Below are 12,295 nucleotides of genomic sequence, written 5' to 3'. Positions count from 1 at the left end.
TTCAAAGAAATCTGCTGCTTAGGAGACTTTTCATTTCTGATGAAATGGTTGGTAATCAAAATATTTTAGGAATCGCCTCTAGATACCCTGTCTGAGTCACAGGATAATCACCTCCTTTTCATTATCGTCACACTTAGTTTTAGTATACTGCCCACTGGTCAGTTCAAGCAGATAAACATTTATTTCTCCCAAGGGAGAAATGTTGTCTGGAGCCCAGAATAGGTTGGCCTCTCCCATTTCTTTGTGGTTTGTAGAGAAAGGAAGGATATATCTGGGAATTTACAGACCTTTCTCTGACAGAGCTTAGTTTTGTCGGCCATTGAGCCTAGATGACATGTGGAAGTTCAGAAAGAGTTGCTGGCAGGAAAGAGGCAAGCTTATCTTAAGTGGAAATATTTAGTCTTCAACAAGATAAGGATGTTCAGTAACATGTAAATGGAGAGTTCAGTCATTTCGTCTAAACTTTGCTGCATGTAAAAGAAGAAAGGGTATCTGTTCTTATTTTGTATGTAATTAAAATAAGCTAGTCTTCTCTGAGAAATATTTGTTGAAATTGGGAAGCTGAGGATAGAGCACAAATCACATAATCTTCACGTCAGATTCTGTGCATCTTACTATGCCACCAAGGATGGAAAAACTTTTTTTTTTTTTTCCTGTTTGTGGCTACCAATCCTTATAAAACCAAAGGTAAAGGGAACATCAGAAGTAATTTGGAAGTACACTGCAATTTTGTATAACGTCGAAAAATGGAATAATAAAGGTGGAAGAGAGTCGATTAACATGTGGGTAAATAAAGAAGGAAGGATGAATTTGGCAGTGGAGGAAGAGAGGGGAGAGAGGAAAAACTACAGTAAGTGGAAGAAATAGGCTCATATTGAGGGTGCTAACATATATCACTGCTTTTAAACATGCTAATTTACACAGAACCTTTGAGGTCCCTTGTACTGCTGTGAATGGGACTGGAACAGAAACTCACAACAGGGGAAATTTCTTGGGATAGCATTTGTTAAACTGGGGTTTGAACCCTATATTCTTGAGGAAGGTGGGTACTTGGGTCAAATTTGATGGTTTCTATTTGATGATAACCTTTTGAAATTTTTTACATATGCATATTATGAATCACTAGATGACTATAACAGAATATTATCTACTAATTTCATGGCAATTTTTACTATTGGGTAGGTGTAAATGGCACTGAGTTACTCTAATTCTCATGGGCTAATTAATGATAAGAGTAGTGGTTAAAGTAATAAATAACATATTTATGCCAGGTAAAGGCCAAATGAATTATTCTGTGCTTGTAAGAAGAATAATGTCTGGCCAGAGAAATGTAGTTAGAGAACATATTGAGGGAAGATACATTTAGATAACTAGGGGCACATGAACCCAAGAGAGCCAATCTTAGATGTGGGCACAGCCATCTCATTGCAAATGGTAATTTGGTTTCAACAAAAGGGATACTTGATTACATTGTTAATTTGAGTTGTATTCATTTTCCTTGTTTTATTTGAATTTGTCAGTTTATTTTGGATTTAAAATTATATGAAGCCCAAAAGTATAAGGTATTTGTAATTTAAGTTTATATATGTTTAAATAATAGCATAGTAAAAACAAAAATTAGGGCAAGTCTGAGTCTGAAGGAGTCTTATTTTAATTTTAAAATTCATTATATTTATTTTTCAAAGCTTTAACTGTAATTCCAATTAGTTACAATGCAGTGTTATATTAGTTTCGAGTGTACAATATAGTGATTTAAAAATTCTATACATGTAAAGGGTCTTTTTAAAAATTTTTTTAAATTTGTTAATAAACATATAATGTATTATTAGCCCCAGGGGTACAGGTCTGTGAATCGCCAGGTTTACACACTTCACAGAATTCACCATAGCACATACCCTCCCCAATGTCCATAACCCCACCACCCTCTCCCTCTCCTCCTCCCCACAGCCACTCTCAGTTTGTTTTGTGACATTAAGAGTCTCTTATGGTTTGTCTCCCTCCCCATTCCATCTTGTTTCATTTATTCTTTTCCTACCCCCCAAACCCCACATGTTGCATCTCCACTTCCTCATATCAGGGAGATCATATGATAGTTGTCTTTCTCTGATTGACTTATTTCACTAAGCATAATACCCTCTAGTTCTGTCCATGTCATCGCAAATGGAAAGATTTCATTTCTTTTGATGGCTGCATAGTATTCCATTGTGTATATATACCACCTCTTCTTTATCCGTTCATCTGTTGATGGACATCTAGGTTCTTTCCATAGTTTGGCTATTGTAGACATTGCTGCTATAAACATTCGGGGGCATATGCCTCTTCAGATCACTACATTTGTATCTTTAGAGTAAATACCCAGTAGTGCAATTGCTGGGTCATAGGGTAGTTCTATTTTCAACATTTTGAGGAACCTCCATGCTGTTTTCCAGAGTGGTTGCACCAGCTTGCATTCCCACCAACAGTGTAGGAGGGTTCCCCTTTCTCCACATCCTCACAGCATCTCTCATTTCCTGACTTGTTAATTTTAGCCATTCTGACTGGTGTGAGGTGATATCTCATTGTGGTTTTGATTTGTATTTCCCTGATGCTGAGTGATATGGAGCACTTTTTCATGTGTCTGTTGGCCATCTGGATGTCTTCTTTGCAGAAATGTTTGTTCATGTCCTCTGCCCATTTCTTGATTGGATTATTTGTTCTTTGAGTGTTGAGTTTGCTTAGCTCTTTATATATTTTGGATACTAGCCCTTTATCTGATATGTCCTTTGCAAATATCTTCTCCCATTCTGTCAGTTGGTTTTGTTAACTGTTTCCTTTGCTGTGCAAAAGCTTTTGATCTTGATGAAGTCCCAATAGTTCCTTTTTGCCCTTGCTTCCCTTGCCTTTGGCGATGTTCCTAGGAAGAGGTTGCCGCCTGTGTTCTCCTCAAGGATTTTGATGGATTCCTTTCTCACAATGAGGTCCTTCATCCATTTTGAGTCTATTTTCATGCGTGGTGTAAGGAAATGGTCCAATTTCATTTTTCTGCCTGTGGCTATCCAACTTTCCTACCACCATTTGTTGAAGAGGCTGTCTTTTTTCCATTGAACATTCTTTCCTGCTTTGTTGAAGATTAGTTGACCATAGAGTTGAGGGTTTATTTCTGGGCTCTCTATTTTGTTACATTGATCTATGTGTCTGTTTTTGTGTCAGTACCATACTGTCTTGATGATGACATCTTTGCAATAGAGCTTGAAGTCTGGAATTGTGATGCCAACAACTTTGGTTTTCTTTTTTAATATTCCTTTGGCTATTCGAGGTCTTTTCTGGTTCCATATAAATTTTAGGATTATTTGTTCCGTTTCTTTGAAAAAAATGGATGGGACTTTGTTAGGGATTGCATTAAATGTGTAGATTGCTTTAGGTAGCATAGACATTTTCACAATATTTATTCTTCCAATCCAGGAGCATGGAATATTTTTCTGAGTATAGATTCTTTGCTCTTTGGTTAGGTTGATTCCTAGGTATCTTATGGTTTTGGGTGCAATTGTAAATGGGATCAACTCCTTAATTTCTCTTTCTTCTGTCTTGTTGTTGGTGTAGAGAAATGCAACTGATTTCTGTGCATTGATTTTATATCCTGACACTTTACTGAATTCCTGTACAAGTTCTAGCAGACTTGGAGTAGAGTCTTTTGGGTTTTCCACATATAGTATCATATCATCTGCAAAGAGTGGTAGTTTGACTTCTTCTTTGCCAATTTGGATGCCTTTAATTTCTTTTTGTTGTCTGATTGCTGAGGCTAGGACTTCTAGTACTATGTTGAATAGCAGTGGTGATAATGGACATCCCTGCTGTGTTCCTGACCTTAGCGGAAAAGCTCTCCGTTTTTCTCCATTGAGAATGATATTTGCAGTGGGTTTTTCATAGATGGCTTTGATAATATTGAGGTATGTGTCCTCTATCCCTACACTTTGAAGAGTTTTGATCAGGAAGGGATGCTATACTTTGCCAAATGCTTTTTCAGCATCTATTGAGAGTATCATATGGTTCTTGTTCTTTTATTAATGTATTGTATCACATTGATTGATTTGTGGATGTTGAACCAAACTTGCAGCACTGGAATAAATCCCACTTGGTCGTGGTGAATAATCCTTTTAATGTACTGTTGTATCCTATTGGCTAGTATTTTTGTGAGAGTTTTCGCATCTGTGTTCCTCAAGGATATTGGTCTATAATTCTCTTTTTAGATGGGATCCTTGTCTGGTTTTGGAATCAAGGTGATGTTGCCTCATAAAATGAGTTTGGACGTTTTCCTTCCATTTCTATTTTTTGGAACAGTTTCAGGAGAATAGGAATTAATTCTTTAAATGTTTCGTAGAATTCCCCTAGGAAGCCATCTGTCCCTGGGTTTTTGTTTGTTTGGAGATTTTTGATGACTGTTTCAATCTCCTCACTGGTTATGGGTCTGTTCAGGTTTTATATTTCTTCTTGGTTCGGTTGTGGTAGTTTATATGTCTCTGGGAATGCATCCATTTCTTCCAGATTGTCAAATTTGTTGGCGTAGAGTTGTTCATAATATGTTCTTATAATTGTTTGTATTTCTTTGATGTTGGTTGTGATCTCTCCTCTTTCATTCATGATTTTATTTATTTGGGTCCTTTCTCTTTTCTTTTTGATAAGTCTGCCAGGCGTTTATCAATATTATTAATTCTTTCAAAGAAGCAGCTCCTAGTTTTGTTGATTTGTTCTACTGTTTTTTGGTTTCTATTTCATTGATTTCTGCTCTGATCTTTATGATTTCTCTTCTCCTGCTGGGTTTAGGCTTTCTTTGTTGTTCTTTCTCCAGCTCCTTCAGGTGTAGGGTGTAGGGTTAGAGTGTATATTTGAGACCTTTCTTGTTTCTTGAGAAAGGCTTGTATTGCTATATATTTTCCTCTCAGGACTGCCTTTGCTGTGTCCCACAGATTTTGAACTGTTGTGTTTTCATTATCATTTGTTTCCATGAATTTTTTCAATTCTTCTTTAATTTCCTGGTTGACCCATTCATTCTTTAGAAGGATGCTGTTTAGTCTCCATGTATTTGAGTTCTTCCCAAATTTCCTCTTGTGATTGAGTTCTAGCTTCAGAGCATTGCGGTCTGAAAATATGCAGGGAATGATCCCAATTTTTGATACAGGTTGAGACCTGATTTATGACCCAGGATGTGACCTATTCTGGAGAATGTTCCATATGCACTAGAGAAGAATGTGTATTCTGTTGCTTTGGGATGGAATGTTCTGAATATATCTGTGATGTCCATCTGGTCCAGTGTCATTTAAGGCCTTTATTTCCTGTTGATCTTTTGCTTGGATGATCTGTCCATTTCAGTGAGGGGAGTGTTAAAGTCCCTACTGTTATTGTATTATTATTGATGTGTTTCTTTGATTTTGTTATTAATTGGTTGATATAGTTGGCTGCTCCCACGTTAGGGGCATAGATATTTAAAATTGTTAGATCTTCTGTTGGACAGACTCTTTGAGTATGATCTAGTGTCCTTCCTCATCTCTTATTATAGTCTTTGGCTTAAAATTTAATTGATCTGATATAAGGATTGCCACCCCTGCTTTCTTCTGATGTCCATTAGCATGGTAAATTGTTTTTCACCCCCTTACTTTAAATCTGGAGGTGTCATTGGGTCTAAAATGAGTTTCTTGTAGGCAGCATATTGATGGGTTTTGGTTTTTTTTATTCATTCTGATACCCTGTGTCTTTTGATTGGGGCTTTTAGCCCATTTACATTCAGGGTAACTATTGAGAGATATGAATTTAGTGCCATTGTATTGCCTGTAAGGTAAGGGTCCCTTTTTTTAAAAAGAGGTCTGTTCATAGCGATATGTAGAAGAATGAAACTCGACCATTCTCTTACACGGTACACAAAGATAAACTTGAAATGGATAAAAGACCTCAACGTGAGACAGGAATCTATCAGAATCCTAGAGGAGAACATAGGCAGTAACCTCTTCGATATCAGCCACAGCAACTTCTTTCAAGATATGTCTCCAAAGGCCAAGGAAACAAAAGCAAAAATGAACTTTTGGGACTTCATCAAGATCAAAAGCTTCTGCACAGCAAAGGATACAGTCAACAAAACAAAAAGGCAACCCACGGAATGGGAGAAGATATTTGCAAATGACAGTACAGACAAAAGGTTGATATCCAGGATCTATAAAGAACTTCTCAAACTCAACACACACAAAACAGATAATCATATCAAAAAATGGGCAGAAGATATGAACAGACACTTCTCCAACGAAGACATACAAATGCCTATCAGACACATGAAAAAATGTTCATCATCACTAGCCATCAGGAAGATTCAAATTAAAACCACATTGAGATACCACCTGACACCAGTTAGAATGGCCAAAATTAGCAAGACAGGAAACAACGTGTGTTGGAGAGGATGTGGAGAAAGGTGAACCCTCTTGTGCACTGTTGGTGGGAATGCAAGTTAGTGCAGCCACTTTGGAGAACAGTGTGGAGATTCCTGAAGAAATTAAGAATAGAGCTTCCCTATGACCCTGCAATTGCACTGCTGGGTATTTACCCCAAAGATACAGATGTAGTGAAAAGAAGGGCCATCTGTACCCCAATGTTTATTGCAGCAATGGCCACGGTCGCCAAACTGTGGAAAGAACCAAGATGCCCTTCAATGGATGAATGGATAAGGAAGATGTGGTCCATATACACAATGGAGTATTATGCCTCCATCAGAAAGGACGAATACCCAACTTTTGTAGCAACATGGACGGGACTGGAAGAAATTATGCTGAGCGAAATAAGTTAAGCAGAGAGAGTCAAGTATCATATGGTCTCACTTATTTGTGGAGCATAACAAATAACATGGAGGACATGGGGAGATGGAGAGGAGAGGGAGTTGAGGGAAACTGGAAGGGGAGATGAACCATGAGAGACTATGGACTCTGAAAAACAACCAGAGGGTTTTGAAGGGGCTGGGGGGTGGGAGGTTGAGGAACCAGGTGGTGCGTAATAGGGAGGGCACTTACTGCATGGAGCACTGGGTGTGATGCCAAAACAATGAACACTGTTATGCTGTAAATAAACAAATAAACAAAAAACAAACAAACAAAAACAAAACAAAACAAAAAAAGAGGTCTGTTCATTACTCAAGTTTGAGAAACACAGTTATAAAGTGTAATGGAAGGGCAATATTACTCATGACTAAATAGTATCAAACTCTGGACTCATAATATTAAACTAGAAAGTTCTGTGAAAATTGAATCATGTTTGACTATTGGCTTATTACTATTCACTCACAGGTGTTGTGTATTCATCTTCAATTACTGCTTTCAGAGCAATGAGTCTTAGTATCTTAGTATCTTTTCATTTATTTCTTCTCCTAGTAGATTTGAAAACAATTTGTTAGTGATAAAAAACCTTGACCATTTACTATATGGAATTGTTGAATCTCTATATTGTACACCTGAAACTAATATAACACTATATGTTAACTACAGTTAAAATAAGGTAATAAGATAATAAAATAAGAAAAGCATCAACCATTTAAAATGTCTATTTTTAACATTTAATACAGTTTAAAGGGCAACTCAACTATAAGTGAACTCACTCTACAGCATCTACCAAATGGTTGGAGATGCTGGCAAGTGCCATTGTGTATGCTCAGACAAGAGTAAGATCTGGGTGCTCTAGCCAGCCTGCTGTCTCAGGGAGTCTTGGGTGATACCCACAACACACAAACATTTGGAGAGTAAACAACATGCTACTAAACAACTAATGCATCAATGAAGAAGTCAGAAGAAATTAAAAAAAATACATGGAGATTAATAGAAATGAAGACACAGTAGTCTATAATTTTTGGAACAAAAGCATTCACAGGAGGGAAATTAATAGTGATACAGGCCAAAGTCATGAAACAAAAACAAAAAGTCAAATAAACAGTTCAAACCTACACTTAAAGGAACTGGAAGAAAACTAAATCCCAAAGTAAGAAAGAAGGAAATGATAAAGATGAGAGTGGAACTAAATGAAATAGAGTTAAAAAAAAAAAAAAAAGCCAAGGACACCAAGAGCTGGTTCTTTGAAAAGATAACATTGATAAACCTTTTGCCAGACTAGAAAGAAAAAAGGAGAGAGGACTTAAATACAATCTGAAATGAAAAAGTAGTAACTACTGACAACACAGATATACAAAGGATTAGAAGAGACTACTACAAAAAAATTGTGTGTTAACAAATTGGACAATCTAGAAAAAAAGGATATGTTCCTAGAAACACACAATCGTCTAAGACTGAATCAGGAAGAAATAGATGATTGGAACAGACTAATTACTAGTAACAAAACTGAAATGATAAAGAAAACAAAAACAAAAAAATGACTGCCCATCTGGTCCAGGACCAGAAGATTTCACAGGTGAATCCTACCAAACATTTATAAGAGTTAATACCTATTCTTCTCAAACTGCCCCCCAAAAATAGAGGAAGGAAAACTTTTAAATTTCATCCCATAAGGCCAACATTACATTGGAACTAAAGCTAGACAAAGACACTACAAAAAAAAAAAAAATACAGGCCAATAACCTTGATGAACATAGATACAAAAATCCTCAACTAAATATTAGCAAATTGAACTCAACACTACATTAAAAGGGTCATTCACCACAATCAAGTGGGATTTACTCCAAGGATACAAGGATGGTACAATATATGCAAAATCAACATCCTATACCATATTAACAAAATAAAGGACAAAAATCACATGGTCATCTCAATAGATCCAGAGAAAGCACATGTCAAAATTCAGTATCCATTTGTAATAAAAACTCTCAACAAGGTGGGTTTAGCAGGCACATACCTCAACATAATAAAGGCCATACATGACAAACCCACAGCTTACCTGATACCCCATCATAAAAAATGGAGAGCTTTTCCTTTAAGATCAAGAATAAGACAAAGGTATCCACCCTTGCCACTTTTATTCAGTATAGAACTAGAAGTCCTAGCCACAGCAATCAGAGAAGAAATAAAGGGAATCCAAATTGGTAAGGAAAAAATAAAACTGTCAGTATCTGCCGATGACATGATACAATATAAAGAAAACATTAAAAATTCCACCAGAACGCTAATAGAATAAATGAATTCAGTAAAGTCATAGGATGTAAAATTAATATACAGAAATCTGTTACATTTCTATATACTAATAACAGAAGCAGAAAGAGAAATTAGGAAAATAATCTCATTTACAGTTACATCAAAAAGATAAAAATACCTAGGAATAAATTAAACTAAGGACGTAAAAGAGCTATACTCTGAAAATTATAAGACATTGGTGAGAGAAATTGAAGATGGCACCATTAAATACATACCATGCTCATGAATGGAAGAATATTGCTAAATGTCCATATTGCCTCCCCAAATTACAGATTCAATGCAATCCCTACCAAAATACAGTAGTATCTTTCACAGAATAGAACAAATAACTCTAAAATTTGAGGGCATCCAAAAAGATCTCTAATAGCCAAAGCAATCTTGAGGAAAAAAAAAAAACAAACAAAGCTGGAGGTATTATAATCCTGGGTTTCAAACTATACCACAAAGTTATAGTAATCAAAACAGTATGGTACTGGCACAAAAATAGACACATAGATCAATAGAGCAGAACAGAGAGCCCAGAAATAAACCCACACTTACATGGTCAAGTAATCTAAGACAAAAAAGACAAAATACACAATGGAGAAAATACAGTTTCTTCCATAAATGATGTTCAGAGAACTGAATGGCTACATGCAAAAGAATGAAACTGAAACCACTTGCCCTATACAGAAAAAAACTCAAAATGGATTAAAGACCTAAATGTGTGACCTAAAACGAGGACACTCCTAAAAAACAAAACAAAAACTAACACAGGCAGTACTCTCTCATACACTGACCTTAGCAACATTTTTCTGAATGTTTCCTGAGGCAAGGGAGACAAAAGCAAAAATAAACTATTGTTTCCATCAAACTAAAATTCTTTTGCAAGTAAAAGAAACCATTAACAAAACAAAAAGACAACCTACTGAATGGGAAGATATTTTTAAGTGATATATTTGATTAGGGGTTAAATTCCAGAATATATAAAGAACTCATACAAGCCAACACCAAAAAAACCAATCTGATTGAAAATGGGTAGACGATCTGAATAAAAGCTTTCCTAAAAAAGACATCCAGGTGGCCAACAGACACGTGAATGAATGCTCAACATCGCTACTCATTAGTGAAATGCAAATTAAGACCACAATGAGAGATCACCCCACACCTGTCAGAATTGCTAGTATCAAAAAGACTATAAATAACAAGTGTTGGTGAGGATGCAGAGAGAAGGAAACTCTCACACATTGCTGGTTGGAATGTTGATTGCTGCAGCAGATATGGAAAACAGTATGGAGGTTTCTCAAAAAATTAAAAATAGAACTACTGGATATAATCCAGCAATTTCATTCCTGGGTATTCAGCGAAAGAAAAGAAAACACTAACTTGAAAGGATGTATGTGCCTCTTTGTTCATTGAAGCATTATTTATAGCAGTCAAGGCATGAAAGTAACTTAGAGCTTGAACTGATAAAGATGTGGTCTATATACACATCTGAGTATTACTCAGCCATAAAAAGGAATGAAATTTTGCTATTTGTGACAACCCAATGGACTTAGACAGTATTATGGTAGTGAAAAGAGTCAGACAGAGAAAGACAAATACTATGTGATTTCTCTTACATGCAGAATATAAAAAAAAAATGAACAAACAAATCCGGAAAGACTCATATTCATATACAGAGAACAGAGTTGTGGTTGCCAGATGGGGGTGGTGGGGCAATGGACAAAATAAGTCAAGGTGATTAAGAAGCACAAACCTCTGGTTATAAAACAAAGAAGTTGCAGGTATAAAAAGTACAGCATAGAGAATATAGTCAATAATATTGTAATAACCTGGTATGGTAATAGATTGTAACTACACTTATCATGATAAGCACTGTATAATGTATAAAGTTATCAAATCACTATTTCATATACCCAAAACTAATTCATTGTGTGTCAACTAAACTTTAGTAAAAAAAATTGTCCATTATTTCAATAATATTTATTGAACAGAACATATTGCCAGTCATAATAATTATATAATTTATATGTACTTTTTATATTTATGTATAAATATTTAAAATATTTACATAATGTTTATATACAGTTGACTCTTGAACAACATAGGTTTGAACTGTGGGGTCCACTTATATGTGCGTTTTTTTCAACAAACATTTGTGCAGTACATAACATACTTTCTCTTATGATTTCTTAATATCTTCTTTTCTTTTCAAGCTTACTTGAATATAAGAATACAGTATATAATACCTGTAACACATAAAGTATGTATTAATCAATTAATTAAGTTATTGGTAATCATTAGTTATTAGTTATTATCATAAGTTATTGATCAATCATTAAGTTATTGGTAAGGCTTTTGGTCAATCATAGGATATTAGTAGTTAATTTTTTTGGGAATCAAAAGTTACATGCAGACTTTCAACTATGTGGGTGTTGATGCCCCTAATCCCCATGTTGTTTAAGGATCAACTATATAAAGTAAATAAAATATATTTATATAGGTTAACTAATTATTATAGGTTGATCAGTAGAGAGATAAGACAAGGTTATTAGCCTTGAGAAGCTCAAAATCTAGTGGGGGAGATAAAGATGAAAACATAAAATACAAAGCAGTAGAAATAATTGCTATTACATATGTGTGAATTGAAACAAAGGGTAGATAGAGACTAATTATGCTTAAAGGAGAATTGGAATTCATTTTTATTAGGACTTTTTAATCTCTGTGTTATAAACTAGAATTTTCAGATTCCAGAGTAAGAGGAGAACATCTATGTAGGGTCTCCCCCACCCCACGGTTTGAGATATTATCTAACATATGTAGGATGTAAAATGTGATGATTTCATACACATGTATATTGTATATTGCAAAATGATTACCACAGTAGGGTTAGTTAACACCTCCATCCTGGGTAGAGTTTTAAAAATTTATCTCAGTAAGGAAACTGACTTGCAATAGTGTGGAGAGTGTGATACAAGAATTTTTGCTACACATGATAACAATTGCCTAATGTACCAAGGAAATGTTGAAATGGCTCCTTTAATAAACCGTAATTGTATGATAGCCTATGTAAATAGAATACAGTGAATAATACAATGCAGTAGACATATGCATCACTTATTTCATTCATTCATTTGAAAATCTACCTTTTATGTGCAAGATATTGC

Source organism: Meles meles, chromosome 1 (assembly GCF_922984935.1).
Source record: "Meles meles chromosome 1, mMelMel3.1 paternal haplotype, whole genome shotgun sequence".
Classification (NCBI taxonomy): Eukaryota; Metazoa; Chordata; class Mammalia; order Carnivora; family Mustelidae; genus Meles; species Meles meles.
Note: the sequence above shows the minus strand (reverse complement) of the source record.